A 24,865-nucleotide genomic window follows, 5' to 3' on the forward strand; every position below is an offset into this window, starting at 1 on the left:
TATGTACCACCGGCAGATAGAGGAGGTGGCTGATATCCAGAAATCCTACCAGTGGCTGGACAAAGCTGGACTGAAAGACAGCACAGAGGCACTAATCATGGCAGCACAAGAACAAGCTCTGAGTACAAGATCCATAGAGGCTGGGGTCTATCACACCAGGCAAGACCCCAGGTGCAGGCTGTGTAAAGATGCCCCAGAGACAATCCAGCACATAACAGCAGGGTGCAAGATGCTAGCAGGCAAGGCATACATGGAATGCCATAACCAAGTGGCCGGCATAGTGTACAGGAACATCTGTGCTGAGTATAACCTAGAAGTCCCGAGGTCAAAATGGGAGATGCCCCCAAGGGTGGTGGAGAATGACCGAGCTAAGATCCTGTGGGACTTCCAGATACAGACGGACAAAATGGTGGTGGCTAACCAACCGGACATAGTGGTGGTAGACAAACAGAAGAAGACGGCCGTAGTGATCGATGTAGCAGTTCCGAATGACAGCAATATCAGGAAGAAGGAACACGAGAAGCTGGAGAAATACCAAGGGCTCAGAGAAGAGCTCGAGAGGATGTGGAGGGTGAAGGTAACGGTGGTCCCCATGGTAATCGGAGCACTAGGTGCGGTGACTCCCAAGCTAGGCGAGTGGCTCCAGCAGATCCCGGGAATAACATCGGAGATCTCTGTCCAGAAGAGCGCAGTCCTGGGAACAGCTAAGATACTGCGCAGGACCCTCAAGCTCCCAGGCCTCTGGTAGAGGACCCGAGCTTGAAGGATAAACCGCCCGCAGGGGCGCGCTGGGTGTTTTTTTTTTATATGTGTGTGCGCAGGACCCTCAAGCTCCCAGGCCTCTGGTAGAGGACCCGAGCTTGAAGGATAAACCGCCCGCAGGGGCGTGCTGGTTTTTTTTTATAAATATATATATATATATATATATATATATATATATATATATATATATATATATATATATATATAACTGATTGTATCTGCAGTTTACAGTGAGCACTGAGGGAAGTCAGAAGTGGGTTTAAATTGGGATTCTGGGTAAAAAAAGGGGGTGTAGGAAGTAGATTTAGGACATTTCACATTTCACAGGTGCTGTCTTAGAGCTTTATTTATTTGTTGTGGATAGAAGTAATTATGACAAAATAATAATGAAACATTGAAAACATAAAACCCGTTGAGGGGACAGATAGGGATGGGCAATTGAAAGGTTTCATTTTGTTTAGCATAATCTCTTTTGTTATATTTTAGCCTTTTAACATGCAGGTAAACTTAATGGGATAAATTAGGAATTATGTCGTGTTTCTTAGGAAACACGAAAAGGGAAGAACTGTCATGTAATTAATATATTCTTAGTGCTTATTTTCTAATTATATTGTTTTATGTACTTTAATAATGAAGGTTTGTAAAGCAAGGCCACTTTTGACTCACAAACTAAGTGCTCAGCCAGACTGAAAAACAGGAAGTTAGTGTAGAAATATACAAGCATATTAATAAATACAGGAAGCCAGATAGAAAAAACAAACTTGTACCATATAAGGAGTTGTTGAAACTGTGTGACGTGTAAAGTACCAAAATAACACCTATATGAGACACATTTTTAGCTTCTAATGTTAGAGATCCTACAACTGCCATTGGGCCCATCTGATCTCTTCCGGAAGATGATTGAATAAAGAATTATAAATGTTTTGACCACTATGAGTCGGGTTTTCTCTGTTCTATCATGGGGATCAAAGAATCGGGTTTTAATACCAGTCCACTGCTGCCACCTGTGGCCAAGTGCCATAGCCTACTACTAGATGAACTTGTGACACACATCTGCAGCAGAGGCTGAGTGGCTGCTCTCACACCTGGAGCATCCAAATTGACCCACAAACACGCTGAAAGATGCAATGCCATCAATGTGGATTGTCCAGACTGAGAGACCTCTTCCCTCTGACCCCTCCCCAAACCCTCAAACCCTCCTACCCACCTCGACATACAAACTCTGTGTGGCTTCACGTGTTTTGTTGATGTTTACATGATCGAAATAACTTGAACACAAACACAAACAAACAAAGAGGAAGACCACACCGGAAGGAAACAACTACAAGTCCCAGCATCCTCTGTGTTTAGGGAGGTGCAGTGAAAGTGAAAGTATTGAGCCTCCGTTCAGAGCAGCAGGAGGAGGAAGGTGGAGCTGAGGCAGGTGAGTGTTAACATGAATATGTTTCTTCTTATGACATAAAATAATTCCACGCTGTACACTGACTTCATTCTTTAAGTTAAACTTAAAGAAATCCAGACGCTTTTCTTGGACTGTTGGTTTCAGTGTTTAGTCTCATTCACACACTCCCTCAGACTCTTCACACACTGATTTGCTGACATAAACACACTCCTGTGTGCTTCACACACACACTGAGGACCATCTACAGACTGTGAGCTCCGTCTTCTTTGTCTTTGGAGCCGAACTCTGACAAAGTTAGGAACAAAACTTTCTCCAGCGTGTGAACTTTCCTCCTAGACTCAGTCTGAGCAGTCAGACCACATATTTCTACAGCAGCACATGAAGGTGTGGCTCACACACACACACACAGGTGAAGGAAACAGCTGCAGTATTAAAAACTGCTTCACTGTCTACAAATATATGAACTGAATGTTTCTTTCAGGCTGTAAAAACCTTATTTATCCTCCATTACAGTCCTGCATTCAGAGCATTACTTCTGTTATATTAGTACATGTATTTTATTCTGATGAAGACATGAAACTCTGAGCTGGATTGAATCCATTGAATCAGAGTCCAGGACTCAGACTAAACACACTGAATGTGTCCTGAGCTCGGCCGCTGTTCCACAGTAACTGCTGTCAGAGTCACTGTTACTGAGTTAGCTTAGCTAGCAGAGCAGCTAGCAGTTAGAGTATGAACTCTGTAAGCAGTCAGCTCGGTCCTGGACATGGTTACTGACATAAAGCTGCTCTCTGCAGCCATGTTTGACCTGCTGCTTTGTAGGACTACAGTAATGGAGGATTTGGAGGCTGAACTCGGCTCTTTGACACTTTTTGTAGTGAACTGATGAAAGCTGCGTCTCAGATGGATGTTAGTCCAACACATCAGACACGACCTCTGCAGCTCTCAGTTGATGTGCACATGAATGATTTGTGTTTCCTCTGCAGGTGAAGGTAGAAAGTGTGTGTGAGCTGATGTGAATTGAGCAGCATGGATCAGTGTGAGGACAGAGAGGAGGGAGTCCCTCCCTCTAAAAGCACTCTGTGTGGGGAACATGAGAGCCAGACCAAAGCTCAGAGGTGAGATGACCATCTCTAACTGTCCATGACTCTTCTCCATGTCACAGCTCAGCACTCACATCACTGCTGCATCATTATTCACAGGAACCCGCCTGGACCTCCACCCAGAAGTGTGTCCTCTAAGAGCAAACGGGTGAAGCATTTCTTTCGTAATTTAGGGCAAAAAAAGTCATCTGACAAAAAGTAAGTTCATGTCAGTATTAAAATGTTTGAAATTTTAATCAGCTTTTTACTATTTAACGATTTAAATAATAAACTATTTACATAGTTTATACTTTTTATGTAATGTATTGGTCACATTGGATGTGACACATGTTCACATATTTTTAGCGTCAATCAGAAACCATCCAGCTCTGTGTCCTTAAAGAGTGACTGGTCCAATCATCGATTCATTGGTTTTAAATCCCAGCCTGTGTCTGCTGCAGAGAGGTGAGCTGTTAGTAACAAGAACTCTCTGATTTAAATGATTTTGATGTTTCCTGGTTTCTAAAATGCATCTCTGTAGCAGAGCAGTGTCTCCAAGGACACACAGGCTCAGCTGTAACTGTCAGTTTATCTGGTTTAAGACACATTTGGACTCAATTGGCTGTTTTTAACTATGTATTTTAATCAGAGGTGTAAATTTAGACCTCACACATCTGGATCCTAAACTATGATAGAAACAGCTGCTAGCAGTGGGTAGTTTGACTTTGATACGCTGCTCTAGAAAGCAAACAAAGGTTTGTGCAGCTCCTCTTCAGAAAAGTGTTCAGAGAGCAGCTGCTGTATTAGACAAAGGCTCGTCGTGTGAGCCCAGATGTGTGTAACAGCTGGATGAAGGAGAACCATCACAGTCGCGTCTCCATCCCGCCTTTATTAATGAACTTCCTGTTGCTTGCAGATGACAGGAACACAAAGTGTTTGTGCCACGTGATGCTGCAGGATTTGTTAACGTGTCCATGATGGTAACATCTCCTCGTCTAACTGCAAACACATGAGCGCTCCTAACGGCAGCTATCACAGCCACACAGGCAGACTGTGTCTCACTGTTGCATTCAGGGACATTTGTTTTCCTGTAAAAAGCTGAACTCTAATCTAAGAGGACTGTTACTGACAGGAAACAGCTGCATTATCTGCAGTCTGTGTGACCACAGCTGCTTCAATCACTTTATCAGAGAATTGATCATTGAATAAAACATGTTTGTGTCTGCAGAGGTCAGAGGTCACAGTCTGCAGGATCCAGCTGTCCGTCTGTGAGGAGTGATGGGTCCAAACGTCAACCTCCAAACTTCAGTGCTGAACCTGGACCAATGAGGTCAGAGACCTGTGATGACTCCTTTACATGTTTGTGTTTTCCCAAAGAGGCAGCTTTATTTCAGCTGTGAACATGCAAACAGCAGAAATAAGGAAACACAACTGTAGGTTTGCAGTGAATGAAGCCTCAGCTCGACGCTCCACTTTGTCCCTCTTTTCCTTCTCCAAACAGCCACATCAGGAGTCTCTGATGGAGTTTTAAAATATTTAATTACAAATGTCCAAAGATGGGTTCAGGATACCTGAATCCACAGTTATTAAAGCTAAAATAGTTCACAGGGTTTGGACTTTGTTAGGTGACGAGAGAACATCAAAGTGTTTTTTATCTTCAAACAGTATTTTTATCACTTCAGTTGCTCTCACAGCCCTGTTTGTTATTTTAGTAAGTAAGTAAGTAAAGTTTATTTATTAAGCGCTTTTCATAGACAGGTAGTCACAAAGTGCTGCACACAGAGATTAAAATAAACAGTATGATAAATAGCAAAATGCACAATATACACAATATAGAGTTTAAATGTAAATTAAAAATATAACAATGTAAACAGCATTGGTCAACAGAAAGCTTGTTTAAACAGTAAAGTTTTTAACTGTTTTTTAAAGGATCCCACAGAGTCAACCAAACGTAGTTGTAGAGGTAGACTGTTCCACAGCCTTGGTGCCACAGACTGAAAGGCTCCGCCCCCTTTCGTCTTCACACGTGTTCTGGGAGCAACCAACAAACTCTGAGTCTGTGAGCGGAGACAGCGAGCAGCAGTGTATTTAGTGAGAAGCTTGGATAAATAATCTGGGGCCATTTAGTGCTCTGTACGTTAAAACAATCATTTAAAACGAATTCTAAAATCTATTGGGAGCCAATGTAAAGAACATAAAATAGGAGTGATGTGAGCTCGCTGGGTAGAGCGAGTTAGTAGTCTGGCTGCTGCGTTTTGTACAGCTTGGAGGCGAGAAAGAGATGATTTATCCAAGCTGGTAAACAGGGAATTACAATAATCTAAACGCAATGACACAAATCCATGGACAATTTTTTCCAGTTCAGCTAAGGAGACCATATGTCGCAGTTTAGAAATATTCCTTAAATGAAAGAAACAGGAACGAGACAGAGACTTTACATGTGAGTCAAGGCCCAAAGAAGAGTCAAATATTATTCCAAGATTTCGAATATTTGGCTCAGCAGAAGAACAGAAAGGGGCAACAACTTGACTGATTTTAGAATATAGATCAGGAGGAGCTATGATCATGGTCTCTGTCTTGTTCTAACAAGGTAGCTGTTAGAAAGCCAGTCAGAGATTTGAGTTAAAGCCTGGACTAGGGTGGACAGCCTATCCAGCTGATGAGGCTTAACCAGAGCTCTTATGTTTCACTCAGTGCTCCCACCAAACACCTTGGAGGACACATTAGTGTGATTTAGATTTCATTGGTGCAAACACCAGTCACACAAGCTAACCCATGGAGGCAACAGCAGGCTTTGTGTTTGGTAAAGTCTGTTGGCTTAAACTAAGACAGTTTAGTTTGTTAGCACAAAGAGCTGTCAGCTAAAGCCCCGAATGCACTTTGAATACAGACGAACTGAGAAAAACACTTTAAATACAGCAAACAGTCAAACTGACCACATCTTTTTCTGCTGATCATCCACAGCAGTACGTTTAGCATTCATGCTAGCAGCAGGCTATGACTGTTAGGGTTGCCAACCGTCCCTTAAAAAACGGAATCGTCCCGTATTTAGAAACAAAAGCACACGTCCTGTATTGAGCTAATAAGGGACGCACTTTGTCCCATATTGAGCTAATAAGGGACGCACTTTGTCCCGTAATACAGTGAGAATCAAAAGTGGTCTATAAATGTTTATGGAATTAACGCTTTGTTTGAAAACATAATTCCCAGCCCCTCTCCTGCTTTGTGACCAATGAGCTGACAGCACACTTATGACAATTCAGATTACCGCTCATCTCATTGGTCGAGGAAAGGTCGCTTGCGGAGAAAATACCGGAAGACAACAGATGACCACAACAAGAAGCATGGCCAACAGGGAAACAAACGCTGACACTGCGGTGCAAGTCTCGGACGACAGTACACCTAAAGCTGTGCACGATTGACTCGCAGTTGGTAGGTCACGATGCAGGTCTCACACTATACCGCCCGATGCTCTGATGCGACCTGAGTGCTCACACTGTGCCTCCATAAAATGAAGGTTATAACAGAAAATCTGTCGCTCTCTCTGTCTTTCACTCACACAGACACACAAACCACCACCATCAACTTTGCTAAATTGCTAATGAAAAACATTGATCAGGCAGCTGTGATTGAGCAGCATGTAAATCCAACTATTTTCACGGTTGTTGTGGTCGTGATAATTTTGTGATGCCACATCGAAAAGGCTCTGATGAGCTTTCCAAAGTTCTACAGTTGTGCCTCCATCACTTGTGTCCAGATCACACGCTGCACAGCCGTGCTGCTCCGTCTTTTTCACCAACGTTTACGTGTTTGCGCGTGAGCAGTGTGAACGGCTGTGGTGACACACTCACGAGCGATTGATGATCGGGAGCTGGTCGTGAGGTGTTAATCGCTTCTCGTTACCCCACGTATACTACACGATGCACGATGAAGGCCAAAATTGGGCCGATCGCCAAATCGGTCGCATGACTCAAAAATCATCTCAAAATGGGCCAAAAATCGCACAGTGTGAGCCCAGCATCAGAGCAGCAATGTTTGTTCGCTCAGAGAAAGAAAAAAAGGCTGCAAAAGTACAGGGAGGAATGGGAAAAGGAAAACACCTGGCTGGAAAAGTGCACGATAACACCTATAAAGCGCACTGCACTGTGTGCCGGCGCACTTTTTCCATAGGCATGCTTCTAATGGTGGGCACATGAAGAACATGAGGGGCGTGAAAGCTCGGGGAACCCTTAACCAATTTGTTGTCCACCAGGCCACGGCAGAAGCAGATATGGTATGTAGACACTGGTTTGTTTTTTAAACCCTCTGGTTAAGGTTAATATGGGCATGTGCAGTGAATATCAGCGCTATGTGGCCAGAAGTGTGATAATATAATTTATTTTGTGTAATAAACAACTGCAAGGATAGATGATTACAACAAATAGATGACTAATACATAAAAGTAATACATAGATGAATAATGATGATGAGTTATGATGCGTAATCATGGGAACAAGAGGGTTTACAAACAGGAGCAGCTGATTAGCTTTAGAAAAGCTGAAATAATACCTCAGCTGAAGCCAATTGCACTAAATGCACTATATGTGCACTGTTACAAGAATATTTTTCGTTCTATTGCTTTCTATTAATTTATATAATTTTAAGTTAAGCAGGACAGAGTTCTTTTAAAGAAAGATTTACTTTTATTCTCAAAAGTTAAGCATGACAGGCTTCTGTTTAAGAAAGAGACCTGTTTTACTGTGTTAATGTTGTCATTTTGAGCTAAAAATAAATGGCTAAATGATCATTTGTTTCCCATATGGTCATATCACAAAGAATATGCATCTGCTTAAATCAAATTCAAGTCAAATGGTTAAAAAATAATTTCACACACACAAAAAAGAGCTACCACACTGGGAAGGGTGAAGACAACTAGGTTGCCCGGCCCTGGCCACGAGGTGTCCCTTATTTATTTTTCAGGGAGTTGGCAACCCTAATGACTGTCCACTGAGCACCAACACAGGTAGGAGTGAGCAGTGATGAAGCAGGACTGTGGGCAAGTTTGAGCTACAATCCTATTGGCTTCTCAGTTTCTCCAAAGAAAAGGGGAAAAATTCTTGGTGTTGTGAAGATGTGAGTTGGTCTTGTTGTCGTGGGGCTGGAAGGAAGCTGGCAGTGAGAGGCTTTTCATACAGTGTTGAGTAACAGAATGAGAAGAAAGCCACTGCACATGAAACAAGGTGCTCGTAGTGTTTGTTTACTGTGTTTGTGCCACAATGTCAGATCAGTTGTAGATTCACATGCAGACTTGTCCAGTGAAACCAGTGCAAGTACTGCAGTACAGAGCAAAGACTAAGCAAGCCAGGAGAGCTCTCCAACTTTCTGAAAGTATCAGGATATTTGAGTGATAAGAAAAAGTGGATCGTGCAACAATGTCCCTCAGCACACAAAACAATCAAAGCAGAATAAATATAATGTTTTAGATCAAACACTTACAGGGACCTGAAGAGAGAGAACCAACAAAATGTCATGGCTAACAGAGGAACTCAAGCACAGACTGAGTTCTGACAAACAAAAAGGTGACAGTTTATTTACCAAAGGGGTGAACCACAGTGCTCTATATATGTACAGTGAGTTGGGGAGGGGGTCCAGGGCTCCAGGGAAAAGAGGGAAGGGAGTCCACACTCACTCCTCTTCAGTCACTCTTGTCCTGCTCTCCACTCACACAGCCACACACGGGAGTCACAGGTAAGCGTCTGTAACCAGGTCCGGGGAAATATTTACTCAAAGTATACACAAAGTTAACCCAACTGGTGAATTAAAAGAGAGATTTCTTAGCAAGGAGCTGAGATCATGAACACAGGAGGGTCAATGTCCCAGCGACAAACTGCTCCATGCCGCAGCGTTAAATGGTTACCGGTAAGCCCAGGTGAATCAGCAACAGGTGGTGTAATCATCATAACTGTGTGGACCAAGAGCGAGAGGCCATTACAATCTCCACCCAGGCAGGCAAAACGCTAGCAGGAGAGAGCAAAACATAAAACCTAAAAAAGCCATCATGAGCCAGCCAGAGAGACACAGAGTTTATACTAGAAGAGAAACCTGCTCATCTTCATCATGTTTGTTTAAATAGAGAAAATCAGAAGTCTCTGTGTGTCAGACCACGGCTCTACACAGACACTTCTAAGCTGCTTCAGAGTGAACTGACCCAGATAATCTGCACACAGCGGCTGTAAAACAGTGAAAGTCATAACTGTCTCTCTGATGGAAAGCTTTTATTGTGAAGTCAGGAAGTCTGCAGGAAGTGTTGAGTTTGTATTCATCACTCAGTGTTTAATGAGACAGGCAGACAGGAAGAGCAGCTCATTAGTGTTGATGAAATCAAAGGAACTGTGAGGAACTGCAGTTTGGTCACATCTGGATGTTTTTCACTGACAGTAAATGTTTTAGTGATAAAGAAATGTGTTCACAGAGAGAGGAAGAGGAGTGGTGTTTGTGATGAGGAGCAGCTGTCCTGCTGTGCTTTGTGTCAGGACGTCCTGAAGGATCCAGTCTCTACCAGCTGTGGACACTGGTTCTGCAGACAGTGCATCTCCTCATACTGGGACCAGTCTGCTTCATCGGGAGACTCCTCCTGTCCCCAGTGTGGAGAAAGATCCAGAAGCAGAGCTGGACTGCAGACAGCCAGTCAGAGCAGCTGTGTACAAAGTAAGACTGAACATCTGTCTGCTGATGGACTCATTTCTGAAAACTGGACTTCTTGTGTTGTTCAGACATTGAAGAGTTTTCTTTCTCTTTAGTCTCATTGTTTTTCTTTCTTTCAGCAGATGTTGGTCTGCAGGAGGTTTTAGATGAACATAAGACCAGTCTGAGGAGGAGATGTGAACGTGTGACTGAAGGAAGTGATGAAACAGGAAGTAGAACCCTCCTCAACACCATCTACACTGAGCTCTACATCACAGAGGGACAGAGTGAAGAGGTTCATACCCAACATGAGGTGAGGCAGCTGGAGACAGCTTCCAAGATGGACGCCCTCCATGACGCTCCAATCAGGTGCCAGGACATCTTTAAAGCCTTACCTGACCAACAGAGACCCATCAGAGTGGTTCTGACCAACGGCGTGGCTGGTGTTGGAAAAACCTTCTCAGTGCAGAAGTTCACTCTGGACTGGGCAGAGGGCTTGGAGAACCAACATGTCAGTGTGGTGGTTCTGCTTTCATTCAGGGAGCTGAACCTGATCAGAGATGAGCAGTACAGTCTTCTGGAGCTGCTCCATGTTTTCCATCCAACATTACAGAAGGTCACAGCAGAGAAGCTGGCTGTCTCTCAGCTTTTGTTCATCTTTGACGGCCTGGATGAAAGCAGACTTTCATTGGATTTCACCAACAGGAAGCTGCTGTCTGATGTCACACAGAAGTCATCAGTCAGCCAGCTGCTGACAAACCTCATCCAGGGGAATCTGCTTCCCTCGGCTCTCGTCTGGATAACTTCCCGACCCGCAGCAGCCAATCAGATCCCTCCTACATGTGTTGACAGGCTAACAGAAGTACGAGGCTTCACTGACGCCCAGAAGGAGGAGTACTTCAGGAGGAGATTCAGTGATGAAGAGCTGTCCAGCAGAATCATCTCCCACATGAAGACATCCAGGAGCCTCCACATCATGTGTAGTATCCCAGTCTTCTGCTGGATCACTGCTACAGTTCTGGAGCACATGTTGACTACAGAGCAGAGAGGAGAGCTGCCCAAGACCCTGACTGACATGTACTCACACTTCCTGCTGGTTCAGACAAAGAGGAAGAAGAACAAGTACCATGAGGGACATGAGACGAGTCCACAGGAGCTGACGGAGGCTGACAGGGAAGTTCTTCTGAAGCTGGGGAGGCTGGCGTTTGAACATCTGGAGAAAGGAAACATCATGTTCTACCAAGAAGACCTGGAGCAGTGTGGTCTGGATGTGACAGAGGCCTCGGTGTACTCTGGAGTTTGTACAGAGATCTTCAAAAGAGAGTGTGTGATCTTCCAGAAACCAGTCTACTGCTTTGTTCATCTGAGCATTCAGGAGTTTCTGGCTGCTGTCTACATGTTCCACTGTCACACCAACAGGAAGACAAAGGTGCTGAAGATGTTTCTAAAATCAGAATCTTTCACCAAGATGATTTTCAGTTTTTTTGATGACAAAGATCCCCAATCACTTGATGTATTTCTGAGCAGAGCCATGGAGAAATCCCTCCAGAGTAAAAATGGCCACCTGGACCTGTTTGTTCGCTTCCTTCATGGCCTCTGTCTGGAGTCCAACCAGAGACTCTTAGTAGGTCTGCTGGGTCAGACAGAGATCAGTCCAGGAACCATCCAGAGAGTCATCAACAACCTGAAGAAGATGAACAGTGATGAAATCTCTCCTGACAGAAGCATCAACATCTTCCACTGTCTGATGGAGATGAACGACCTCTCATTATTTCAGGAGATCCAAGAGTTCCTGAAGTCAGAGAACAGATCAAAGAAGGAACTCTCTGAGATCCAGTGCTCAGCTCTGGCCTTCATGCTGCACATGTCAGAGGAGGTTCTGGATGAGTTGGACCTGCAGAAGTACAACACATCAGAGTGGGGACGACAGAGACTGATTCCAGCTGTGAGGAACTGCAGAAAGGCTGGGTGAGTCCAGATGTGATCATTAACATCATTGATCAGTGTAGGTTAGTAGTTTAATGTTGAAAATAAAATCAGATTGTAACCACAAAGTGTTTGTGTCCGTACGCTGCAACCTTCCACACCATTCCTTTATTGTACAGACTCAGCAGCAGCTCCATGGATCCCAAATCCAAGAGTGGAGAACAGATTTGAAGTGTGTCACATCCATGCAGTCACAGCTGTGTCCACCATGTTTCCACTGATATTAATCCTGTTCAATGACACGTTTCATATCAGTGAATATGTTCTTTAGGACGTCCACTGACATGTTTAAGTGTCCTGCTGGAAATCACTCAAATCATCCATGAAATCCATGAAAAATCCTTTTAGTGTTTCTAACTTCACCCTCTGTCCTCTCTCTCTCTCCATCCTCCTCACTGCTTCTTTCACTGATAATCACACAAACATCGTATTCAGCTACAAAATAACACAATAATATCATCTGATGATCATTATTATAAGAGCAGGATCCATATTTGATATCAGAGTAACACACTGCTTGGTTATGTGCAGTCATCATCAGTGACTGTGGGTCAAACAGAAGCTCTCTGATTGGTTGCTGACCTTGGTCACCTGTCCACTCTCACCTGTTTGTGTTTGCTCTCTCTTTGCTGTCTCCATCCTCTCTCTCCTTTCTCTCCCTCTCTGTCTTTGTACGTCACTCAGGTCCAATGGAAACAGTGACATTTACAAACCAATCAAAGACAAACTGATCCATGTCAGGTTATAACAATATTCAAAGTGAATACAGGCTGCTGCTGGACACAGACAGGTAACATCATTTTGACTTGCTGTCACCTGGATCTGGACTCATAAACACTGAAGCCCTGAACAGGAATACAAATCATTTTCTGCCAACTAGCGACACAGCAGCAGATAATGGCTCAGAAAGCTAAAATGAGCCAATCATTTCTGTGTTTAGTTCCCCTGAAATCAGATCTGATATCAGCAGCTCTGAGTTCATTCATCATTATTGTCCAGTGATGAGATTTCTGCTCCGTTTGGTAACAGTCAGCAGGTTTTTCCTGCGTGTGGACGTGAACAGTCGTACCTGACAGCAGGTAGCAAACAGAGATCATCTTTCCAGCTGGAACTCTTCACTGAGCTGAACTCATTCAAAATGTTCTGGAGTCAAAACAGGAAACAGTCCAAATGTGTGTCTTCACTCTGACTCTGGATCAGATCTCAGTGACAGACTGTGGACATTATGGAAGCCTAAATGTGACACCATCTTCCTCCTTCATCTGCAGATTAAAGCCAAACAAAGATTCTCATTAAAAGTCTGCAGGTCTGAGAGAGACTCAATCGTTGTGTCATGTCAAACACAGTAAGAGGAGCTGAAGCACAGATGTGAAGAGCAGATTCATCAGATTATGACCTCACTCTGTTTTGTCTTCATATACATTCAGTCTGTGTTTATAATGCAGATTTTCTGCTTTTATAATAACACATTTTATATTTTCTATCATCACAGACTGACTCACTGTGGACTCTCAGAGTCTCACTGTGAAGTTGTGGCCTCAGCTCTGAAGTCCAACCCCTCCCATCTGACACAGCTGGACATGAGTAGAAATGATGGCCTCCAGGATTCAGGTGTGAAGCTTCTGTGTGCTGGACTGGAGAGTCCAAACCGTCGACTGGAGACTCTGAGGTGAGTTCACTGACTGCGGCTGTTGTTGTTTTTCTATATTTCAGGTCTTTGATGTTTGAAACTTTCTTTAGTTCCTAAATGTTCAGGATGTGTCTGAAGACAAATGTGAAGAAGTTTGAGTGCTTTCAGAAATGTTGTCTTTCCAAACGACTGAACAACAGTTTTTCCTTTTGGCTCCAAACAGAAGTGACAGACTTGAGCAGGGTTCATTTAAAGGCTGACAGAAGTGGAGTGGTGACGGGGAGATGTTTGACAGGACAGTGTTTCAGCCTCCACAGGTTCATGTTGTGCTCCATCAGTCAGTGAAGATGAAGTCGGTGCTGATGAGGCTGTAGAGTGTGTGAGGGATGTGAATGAGGATGATGAAGATCTGATGATAGCAGATAAAAACAGGCTGCAGAGACTTTGAGCCATACAGGGCACACAGTGTGTGTACAGAACAGCTGAAATCATTATGGAGGCCTCACTGGAATATGGAAGCATCACAGTACAGCTTCAGTGAAGCATTAAAGTCTTTGATATGAGATGAGAAATGAAGCAGCCAGAGCTTTTTCATGAGTGGAAATCCACTGTGACTGTGAGCTGCTGCTACAGCCTCCAGATTAGCCAGCAGCTCATCCTGCTCAACATTTCCTCACCAACTTTAATGGAAGTGTGATGTTTTCAGCTGGAGTGATGGTCAGGGTGGCCTCCCTCTCCTCTTCTTCTCCGCTTCCTCTTTCATTTGTAAAGCCACTTCTGCTGCTTTCATTCATTTGGAAGTCCTGTAGCTGAGTTTGGGAGAGACTAACAGCCTCGGCAGCAGAGGGGAGAAAGGCTGTAACACCACCACTTTACTCTGTTCTACCTGTCACATCATTTTATCAGGAAACAAATATCATGTTTTTACTATGTTTGTCTTGAAGATGTAAGAAGATCACATGGTGCTTTTTATTATTGTGTTGGTTTGTTTCCTGTCTCTTGGATGGAGCCAGCTGTGCGTGGCCCCTGGGCCTGTGGTCAGAGTGTGTGCTGGATAATCCAGCCCAGGATGAGGCCAAACTGACATGGGATGAAATGTCTGTCACATAATTGAGCTTAGTGTAGTTTCATTTCTGCACAATTTAAAAACAACCAAAACTTTGTTCTGTCTTTTCTATGTTATACTGTAGACTTTCTTTGATACTGTGTCCAAAAGGAGCAGCTTTTACTTTGAAGGGGAGGCGTCTCTGTTTCCTCTTCAGGTTGGATGATGGAAGCAAATGAGTGTGTGATGTTCTTTCAGTGTTGCACTTTGTAGACGCTCCCTGAGCACTGGTCTCATAGCCAGCTGCACATAGAGACCAGTGTTGTTAGTCCAGGTCAGAAGATGACTTGTTGGAATGAAAATGAGCTTGTAGTTTGTCTGCTTTAATAATGTGACTGGAAAAAGGTGTTGGACTTCAAATATGTCCATTTCTTTCACACTTCACCTTTAAAAGTGAAGCCTTGTGGTTCCTGGAAGGAAAAACACGACTTTTTCAAGTCTTTGTCCTGTTTTTATGATAAATGTACGACTTTAATGTGAAACATTCAGAGTTTTTTCTCTTGTTGTGTTTGTTTGAAGCTGCTTCCTGTTGGCTTCAGCTGTTTGGAGTTTCCATTTTCTAAACTTCTACATTCTGAACCTTCTTCAGCTCTGAACAGATGATGAAACACTGAATGATTTCAAGCTCACACTTTGTCTAATAAACTTACATCTTTCATTCTTTATACAGATTGAGTCTCTGTGGTTTGTCAGAGATCAGCTGTGATTATCTGGCAGCAGCACTGAAGTCCAACCCCTCCCATCTGAGAGAGCTGGACCTGAGCTCCAACAACAAGCTGCAGGATTCAGGAGTGAAGCATCTGTGTGGTTTCCTGGAGAGTCCAGGATGTGGACTTGAAACTCTGAGGTCAGTCAGCATGTTTTAGTTGTGCTGAGATGAATATGATGTGAAAGTTGTGCTGACACTAAACTGCAGACATCAGGCTGATATTATACTGATCCACACTGAGGATCTTCATGGTAAAGTCTGTTTTCTTCTTCTCTGGTTTAGTCCATTGACTGCAGCAGAACAATGTTCACATTTCAAACCTTCAAAGAAGAAGAAAAATCCTCCACTGGATAATTCACTGTGAAACTCTCCAACTCTTCATTCCACCTTAAAGTCTGTCTGACACTGAAATCCAAAGCAAAATGTGCGTTTGCTTTACAGACAGCAGTCCAACACAAACATACACACATCCTCCAAAACACAGTCCAACATCCAAATCTCCTCCACTGCCAGCATGAATGACGGGAAAGAGAAGGAGGAACACTCTGACATTCAGGGTTAGAATGAGATTCATGAAGCAGACTGTGAAGATCAAAGCTGCATTAGAAAGCTTACATGAATGAATGAGTGGACAGAAGTGGACAGAGATCATCTGAAGCACTTCAAAGGCTTTAAATCAGCACATTTCTCTTTATTCTTTATCAACTCTGTTAGTTTCTCTCAGTTTTCTGTGGAATGAAGCTAACAGCAGGCTAATAAGATGCTGACCAATAGGTTTCTATTAAAGGTTGTAATTTGTATATGAAAAAGTGCTTTGGCTCAGCAGGGATCAGCTTACAGGTAGAATACAGCTGCTGGATGGGATTAGCATGTCATAGCTATCTACCAAACTGCTAACTGGGGGATTTCAGGCCATCTATGGATCATTTTTGCTAACTGTTTATTCAGCTTAGGCTCACAGAGCTGCAGCCTGTGTCCTAGCTGTCATAGGGCAAAAGGCGTGGTCCACCTGCACAGGTGAGCAGTCCATCACAGGGCCAACAGAGAGAGACAGAGAAGCACTCTCTCACATCCACACCTACAGCCAATTTAGAAGCACCAATGAACCTAAGCAGCATTTCATTGGACTGTGGGAGAACATCCAACCTCCACAGAAAGGCCAACAAGCTTCAACCTACAACCTTCTTGCTTTAAGGCACTAGTGCGAACCACTTTCCCCATTTCAGCCCAAATCCTGCATCTTCCTGTTTCTGACTCCAGGCCAGCTCCACTAACACTTTCTCATCAGACACTGCCACCTAGTGGAGGAAGTCTTAGTTCCATTTGAAGCTTCAGATTACAGTTAGTTCCTTTACAAAGAGGTGGAGGTGGTGGGGCCACAGCACCATCATCACTGAGTGCCATAGGACACTTAACCTTTGTTTCCATATGCTGGGAACTTCCTGTTGTTCCAAGGAGGACTGGAAAATGTGTGAAAATCTCCCAGTCAGTTCCTCACAGCACACTTCAATCATTTCCCTCCCACAGCATCAGGACCAGGGCTTTTTCTCTCTTTGGTCCCACTAAGAGATTTCCACACAAACACCTCATCAGTGGGACTCTCAGAGCTACCAGCCCTTTGCTACAATCACAAAGCTCTTCATTGAAATCAATGATATCAAAGCTGGAATCAAATGAGTCCAAGTCTTCTGCTGATTCAGCATCACATTCATCTTTGCTCCTTGTTCTGCATCCCCACCATGGACTTCATTCCTTTCCAAGCCAGCCTTGAGTGTCCTTTATTCAGCTCATCCTCTGCTTTACTTTTACACCTGATTTTAGCTGCTTTATCTCTCTTTCAACAAGTTTCTGTGCCTCAATCTTTTTCTTCTCTCCCTCATAACAAGACAGCTTCTTCTGCCTGAGAACATGTTGGAGTGATTTACTAATCCAGGGCTGCTTATTGGGGAAAATACTTCCTGTTTCCAAAGTAATCCCCATTTTTCCCAGAAATAAATGTAAGTAGAAATCGATGATCTAAGTGAGAACATGAGCCTTTAAAAAGTCCCAGTGGGTGCAGTCAAAGCAGTCCCTCAGTCCCAGTATAGAGTCTTTGGTCCAGACTGGAACTGGAACAACTGTGTGCCCAGTTTGAGCTCTCTTCAGTGCTGTGACCTGACAGACCCAGAGGGGCCATCACATCACATTTAGAAGCTCCCCTAATGGAGCCACAACACATGTCCAACACTTAGTCTGTCTTGTTGGACCAACTGGAAGAAATGATTCAAGGACTTAGTCACAGAACAGAGATTCAAATCTCCAAAATCCAACTGGCTGCATCAGGACATATAGTCTGAAACTCTGCACAGTTTCCTGTTTGAAGCTGCTTCCTGTTGGCTTCAGCTGTTTGGAGTTTCCATTTTCTAAACTTCTACATTCTGAACCTTCTTCAGCTCTGAACAGATGATGAAACACTGAATGATTTCAAGCTCACACTTTGTCTAATAAACTTACATCTTTCATTCTTTATACAGATTGAGGGACTGTGGTTTGTCAAAGATCAGCTGTGATTATCTGGCAGCAGCACTGAAGTCCAACCCCTCCCATCTGAGAGAGCTGGAGCTGAGCAGGAACAACAAGCTGCAGGATCCAGGAGTGAAGCATCTGTGTGGTTTCCTGGAGAGTCCAGGATGTGGACTTGAAACTCTGGGGTCAGTCAGCATGTTTTAGTTGTGCTGAGATGAATATGATGTGAAAGTTGTGCTGACACTAAACTGCAGACATCAGGCTGATATTATACTGATCCACACTGAGGATCTTCATGGTAAAGTCTGTTTTCTTCTTCTCTGGTTTAGTCCATTGACTGCAGCAGAACAATGTTCACATTTCAAACAGTGAGACTCAACGTATGGCCCGCGGCCCACACGCGGCCTGCCCACCTTCCCTGATTCAGAGAGAGGGGACCCTGATTAACTGTGTAGTGTTCTTCCTCACAGTTCTAAGTATCAGACACAACAATGAATAATCCACAGCTGACTGTCTTTAGCAGGTCAAAGGTCACGGCACACAGCAGACAGTGGGAAATATTATAATTCTGATCATTTATCAGCACATATCCATATGTATAAAAACAAAGCTGACACTGTGAGACTTGATCAGAGGTGTGATCATCACAGCAGAGGCCTTTGTGTCAAAGTCACTGAGGATCAAACAGAAACACATGAAGCAGATTTTCCTGTTCTGGCTTTTTATAGCAGATAACCTTCAAAATATTCTGCAGTCCATCAAAAACTGAAGCAAACCATGAATCAACATGTGAACATGAGCTGATGCTGCTGAAGTGAAGCAAAGTTACAGAGGTTTGATTACAGACACAGCTGAGAGTTTGTAATCTGTCATCATTTTAAAAGGTTTACATTTCTTCAGTATATCCACATTTGCAGCTGCTACCTCAACCTCCACTTGTCCAACACAACTGCTGTCCACTGCCTCCATGACATTGTGATTTTGCTGTTGGTCTTCTGTCAGATCTTCATCAATCACTTCTGCACGGGGCACACCTTCAGACTCTGCAGCTGCATAACGAAAGCCTGTAAGATAAAATTAGACATAAGGTAAATGTACACCAATATTCCAATGACAGGTGTGTGATTCATCTGGAAGTTATGTGCGGATTAGTGTACAGTGATAGCAATTTAGTATGTTTTTAGAGGGGGGGGGTTGTTTACCTCCGATGGGTGCTCTTTTTCGCTTCCGTTGCGTACGCCTTGAGTGCCGGTCCGAGTCTGATACAGGTATGTCGTCATGCCCCATGTGCAGTGTTGGTGCCCAGTCTGGATTTGTTACATCCATTTCATATGCTGGTTTGCCTGCAATAATGCCAAATCATAAGCTACTCAGTCGACATGATGTGGTTCTGCAGCATCACACATTAGCATGTTTTATCTCATTATCTATGACCTCAGCACATTGAAAATAACACTAAAAGCCTTTCAAGAGTGATATGAATTAATTTAGAACTCACTGGAAAGAAAATGCCGTGAGCAAACCAACAAAAAGCTGGGGATTGCAGAGAACTCGATATCCGCTCGTCTCACCGCTGCAATCCAAGCCTGACGTCTTTGTTTAGTAATATCGGATACATGGGATCCCTCACGTTGCCTCCAGGACGGAAAACGATGAAAAGAGAGCCCGTTATCCAGCTTCTTGCCTTCACGATCGTGTGATCTAACGTTGCAACCGACAACACAACACGTACGATCCATAGCTGAAATGGTATCCTTTGGCTGGCCTACTGTCATGGCGGAAGGGGGCATGGCCCATCTCCCGTGACATCACGCTCCAAAGCCCTATAGGTGGGAAAATGTACCATGTCGACCAATCAAAAATGATATGGAAACATGACATTTGGTTGTTTAGCAAAAGGGGGAAGTTTTAGGAGTGACCGGCAAGAGAGAGCGAGTGAGCGAAAGAGAGAGAGAGTTTTGATACGTGAGAGATTTGTGACGTTTACCGTGTTTGGTCTCAAGTTAGTTTGTTGTCTTGTGTATTTAGTGTGTAGCTGTTGTTTTGTTTTGTGTGTCAGTTCTACTAGTGATCGTCACAGTTGCTGCCTTAAAGCCAACAAAGGCAGATTGCAGTGTAAACGCTGAGTGACACACCTGCTGTCAGACCTGCAGGTTTATCCCTGTGCTGTTCTCATATGTGTTAGAGTGACACAAACTATTGTTTGACACCTGATTGTTCTGTAAATAGTTTGAAATGATTATATGAAAAACGTCTGAGCCTTGGCTGCATTTTTTGGTAAATAGTACCATATAACTTTGTTGTTTGCAAAACGTGTGCGTATTTTTAAAAATGTACAATCTCTATTTGCATTTCAAGTTATGAAGATGATTCGTTAAACATGTGTGTGGTTTTTACAGTCAAAATATCACTTTCTACTTGTATTTTAAATTTTGTCTGAATTTAGATAAATTGTGCTGATACAGTTGGTCAAAATGAGAAAATAACAGATTGGCAAGATAAACTGTTTTTAAAGGTAAAATATAGAGGCCACATCAAAAGTAGTCAAGAAGGGTTAAAGGCTAAAAGCAAAGTTGTCACCAAGTACTGTTTATATTTGTGTGTATTGCTGCAGCTTTTTTGAGTATTAATTTGGTGCCTTTGTGTGAAATAATGGTATTGTGAGTGATCCATATAGTCACAAAGAATAGCCACTTGTTTCTGTGCTACCAAAGTTCCCCGGCTTTCATTCAAAATGTGTTTATCGTCAGCACCTGCACATTAAACTACTTAAACATTATAAATGTCTTCAAGCTCACACTGAGGCCTGTGGGGTACTATCAGCCACTGAGACAGTACACACATTTATATGTGTTTGTATATGAATATTTCATACTTTAAGACTGCCTGTTTATTTAAGGGAGATGAACAAAATACATTGGAATTGTACAAAATAATATCATGGATGATAAATTAAATAGATTTTAAGTAGATGCTTGTGCATTCTTAAAGTCTTATATGTTGAACTGAACTATGTGATCTGTTCAAAGCCTTAATCTTAATTTGAAGTGAAATGTGCATTTTGAGTTTATACACTATGTATATAAGGCGACCGTTTCCTTTTGCAGTATTTTTGTGTGGTGTACTTTTCTATGTCTTAACAAAAGGGGAACAAAGGTGTTTAAGTTCACCTAGGATGATGTGTTTTAATTTTCACATGGTCTTGCTTGAATTTGACCCTGACAAAGGCGTATGAACTCTGTCAGCTGTTTGGAGTTTCCATTTTCTAAACTTCTACATTCTGAACCTTCTTCAGCTCTGAACAGATGATGAAACACTGAATGATTTCAAGCTCACACTTTGTCTAATAAACTTACATCTTTCATTCTTTATACAGATTGAGTCTCTGTGGTTTGTCAGAGATCAGCTGTGATTATCTGGCAGCAGCACTGAAGTCCAACCCCTCCCATCTGAGACAGCTGGACCTGAGCATCAACTACAAGCTGCAGGATTCAGGAGTGAAGCATCTGTGTGGTTTCCTGGAGAGTCCAGGATGTGGACTTGAAACTCTGAGGTCAGTCAGCATGTTTTAGTTGTGCTGAGATGAATATGATGTGAAAGTTGTGCTGACACTAAACTGCAGACATCAGGCTGATATTATACTGATCCACACTGAGGATCTTCATGGTAAAGTCTGTTTTCTTCTTCTCTGGTTTAGTCCATTGACTGCAGCAGAACAATGTTCACATTTCAAACCTTCAAAGAAGAAGAAAAGTCCTCCACTGGATAATTCACTGTGAAACTCTCCAACTCTTCATTCCACCTTAAAGTCTGTCTGACACTGAAATCCAAAGCAAAATGTGCGTTTGCTTTACAGACAGCAGTCCAACACAAACATACACACATCATCCAAAACACAGTCCAACATCCAAATCTCCTCAACTGCCAGCATGAATGATGGGAAAGAGAAGGAGGAACACTCTGACATTCAGGGTTAGAATGAGTTTCATGAAGCAGACTGTGAAGATCAAAGCTGCATTAGAAAGCTTACATGAATGAATGAGTGGACAGAAGTGGACAGAGATCATCTGAAGCACTTCAAAGGCTGTAATTCAGCACATTTCTCTTTATTCTTTATCAACTCTGTTAGTTTCTCTCAGTTTTCTGTGGAATGAAGCTAACAGCAGGCTAATAAGATGCTGACCAATAGGTTTCTATTAAAGGTTGTAATTTGTATATGAAAAAGTGCTTTGGCTCAGCAGGGATCAGCTTACAGGTAGAATACAGCTGCTGGATGGGATTAGCATGTCATAGCTATCTACCAAACTGCTAACTGGGGGATTTCAGGCCATCTATGGATCATTTTTGCTAACTGTTTATTCAGCTTAGGCTCACAGGGCTGCAGCCTGTGCCCTAGCTGTCATAGGGCAAGAGGCGTGGTCCACCTGCACAGGTGAGCAGTCCATCACAGGGCCAACAGAGAGAGACAGAGAAGCACTCTCTCACATCCACACCTACAGCCAATTTAGAAGCACCAATGAACCTAAGCAGCATTTCATTGGACTGTGGGAGAACATCCAACCTCCACAGAAAGGCCAACAAGCTTCAACCTACAACCTTCTTGCTTTAAGGCACTAGTGCCAACCACTTTCCCCCATTTCAGCCCAAATCCTGCATCTTCCTGTTTCTGACTCCAGGCCAGCTCCACTAACACTTTCTCATCAGACACTGCCACCTAGTGGAGGAAGTCTTAGTTCCATTTGAAGCTTCAGATTACAGTTAGTTCCTTTACAAAGAGGTGGAGGTGGTGGGGCCACAGCACCATCATCACTGAGTGCCATAGGACACTTAACCTTTGTTTCCATATGCTGGGAACTTCCTGTTGTTCCAAGGAGGACTGGAAAATGTGTGAAAATCTCCCAGTCAGTTCCTCACAGCACACTTCAATCATTTCCCTCCCACAGCATCAGGACCAGGGCTTTTTCTCTCTTTGGTCCCACTAAGAGATTTCCACACAAACACCTCATCAGTGGGACTCTCAGCGCTACCAGCCCTTTGCTACAATCACAAAGCTCTTCATTGAAATCAATGATATCAAAGCTGGAATCAAATGAGTCCAAGTCTTCTGCTGATTCAGCATCACATTCATCTTTGCTCCTTGTTCTGCATCCCCACCATGGACTTCATTCCTTTCCAAGCCAGCCTTGAGTGTCCTTTATTCAGCTCATCCTCTGCTTTACTTTTACACCTGATTTTAGCTGCTTTATCTCTCTTTCAACAAGTTTCTGTGCCTCAATCTTTTTCTTCTCTCCCTCATAACAAGACAGCTTCTTCTGCCTGAGAACATGTTGGAGTGATTTACTAATCCAGGGCTGCTTATTGGGGAAAATACTTCCTGTTTCCAAAGTAATCCCCATTTTTCCCAGAAAGAAATGTAAGTAGAAATCGATGATCTAAGTGAGAACATGAGCCTTTAAAAAGTCCCAGTGGGAGCAGTCAAAGCAGTCCCTCAGTCCCAGTATAGAGTCTTTGGTCCAGACTGGAACAACTGTGTGCCCAGTTTGAGCTCTCTTCAGTGCTGTGACCTGACAGACCCAGAGGGGCCATCACATCACATTTAGAAGCTCCCCTAATGGAGCCACAACACATGTCCAACACTTAGTCTGTCTTGTTGGACCAACTGGAAGAAATGATTCAAGGACTTAGTCACAGAACAGAGATTCAAATCTCCAAAATCCAACTGGCTGCATGAGGACATATAGTCTGAAACTCTGCACAGTTTCCTGTTTGAAGCTGCTTCCTGTTGGCTTCAGCTGTTTGGAGTTTCCATTTTCTAAACTTCTACATTCTGAACCTTCTTCAGCTCTGAACAGATGATGAAACACTGAATGATTTCAAGCTCACACTTTGTCTAATAAACTTACATCTTTCATTCTTTATACAGATTGAGGGACTGTGGTTTGTCAGAGATCAGCTGTGATTATCTGGCAGCAGCACTGAAGTCCAACCCCTCCCATCTGAGAGAGCTGGACCTGTGGGGAAACAACCTGAAGCATCCAGATGTGAAGCAGCTGTCTGATCTTCAGCAGAGTCCAGACTACAGACTGGAGACTCTGAGGTCAGTAGAGTGATGGAGTGAGTGGGTGGTGCTGTCAGCAGTATTGTACTAAACACAGTCAGTATGAAACAAAGATCCAGTGTTTCCTGTAAAGCTGCAGCTTCTCAGTGAAGCTGTGAGAGGAGAATGGTGACAGGCTTCAGGATTGGACACAAACACTTCCTGTTTCTGACCTTTATGGTCACCATAGTAACGGCTGACACGCTCAGATCAAACACTGTCAACAGCCAATCAGCTCTCTGAACAAAGCCGCACGCAGACCAATGACTGCATTCATTTCCAAGTTTAAAGCAGTGAAGAACACAGTCTGTAGGTGAGGAAGAATTTAGTGAGAGCAGATGTTTGGATGGAATTCCTCCAGTTAACAGCTGGAACCGTCCATCTGGATTGTTGGGCTTGTTGTTGGGGTTCCTACAGAGCTCAGAGTGGACACACCAAGGTTCTTCTAATGAATGAAAGTCCAAACTCAAACTAGGAGGGAAAAACATTTTCATCAACTTCAATAAAAATCCAAAGATTAGAAAAAGTGAAGCAACAATGAGTCCTAGTACAGTCCCAGCACTGAAGTCCCTGCTGCTCTTTATACTGGATGTGCTGCATCACTGACTGACAGCTGATGAAGAGTCTCTGGAAACACTCGTTTATCTCCTCTGCTCTTCCTCCTTCTCTCTGCAGGTGGAGGATATGATGGTAAACAGGACGGTGTGTGTGCTGAGAGAGGAGGAGCTGTGTCCTGATGATCCAGAGAGGTTGAAGCAGCAGCAGCTTGTGTGTAGAGACGCTCTGACTGGGCCATGTTACTGGGAGGTGGAGAGGAGAGCTTCATCCAGCAGTGACTGACAGAGGAATGAGAAGAAGTGCAGATGACTGTCAGTGCTGCAGAGTGAACTGCTCTGAGAACAGCTCCACTGTCAGACACAATGT

At 43.4% G+C, this 24,865-nt stretch overlaps 1 pseudogene across 1 annotated transcript in view; it reads left to right on the forward strand.

Annotated features, from left to right (window-relative positions):
* Positions 1-3,071: 3,071 nt before the first annotated feature.
* The window catches only part of LOC112433074 (NACHT, LRR and PYD domains-containing protein 12-like), a 168,770-nt pseudogene continuing 146,976 nt past the window's right edge, over positions 3,072-24,865 (forward strand). The window contains exons 1-9 of the transcript XR_013097101.1: positions 3,072-3,282; positions 3,367-3,465; positions 3,613-3,711; positions 4,475-4,576; positions 9,698-11,877; positions 13,388-13,564; positions 15,301-15,477; positions 17,429-17,434; positions 17,859-18,029. The product of XR_013097101.1 is annotated as an NACHT, LRR and PYD domains-containing protein 12-like (transcript). The remainder of the gene's footprint in view (positions 3,283-3,366; positions 3,466-3,612; positions 3,712-4,474; positions 4,577-9,697; positions 11,878-13,387; positions 13,565-15,300; positions 15,478-17,428; positions 17,435-17,858; positions 18,030-24,865) is intronic.

The sequence above is a fragment of the Maylandia zebra genome, linkage group LG3 (assembly GCF_041146795.1).
Source record: "Maylandia zebra isolate NMK-2024a linkage group LG3, Mzebra_GT3a, whole genome shotgun sequence".
NCBI classification, from domain to species: Eukaryota; Metazoa; Chordata; class Actinopteri; order Cichliformes; family Cichlidae; genus Maylandia; species Maylandia zebra.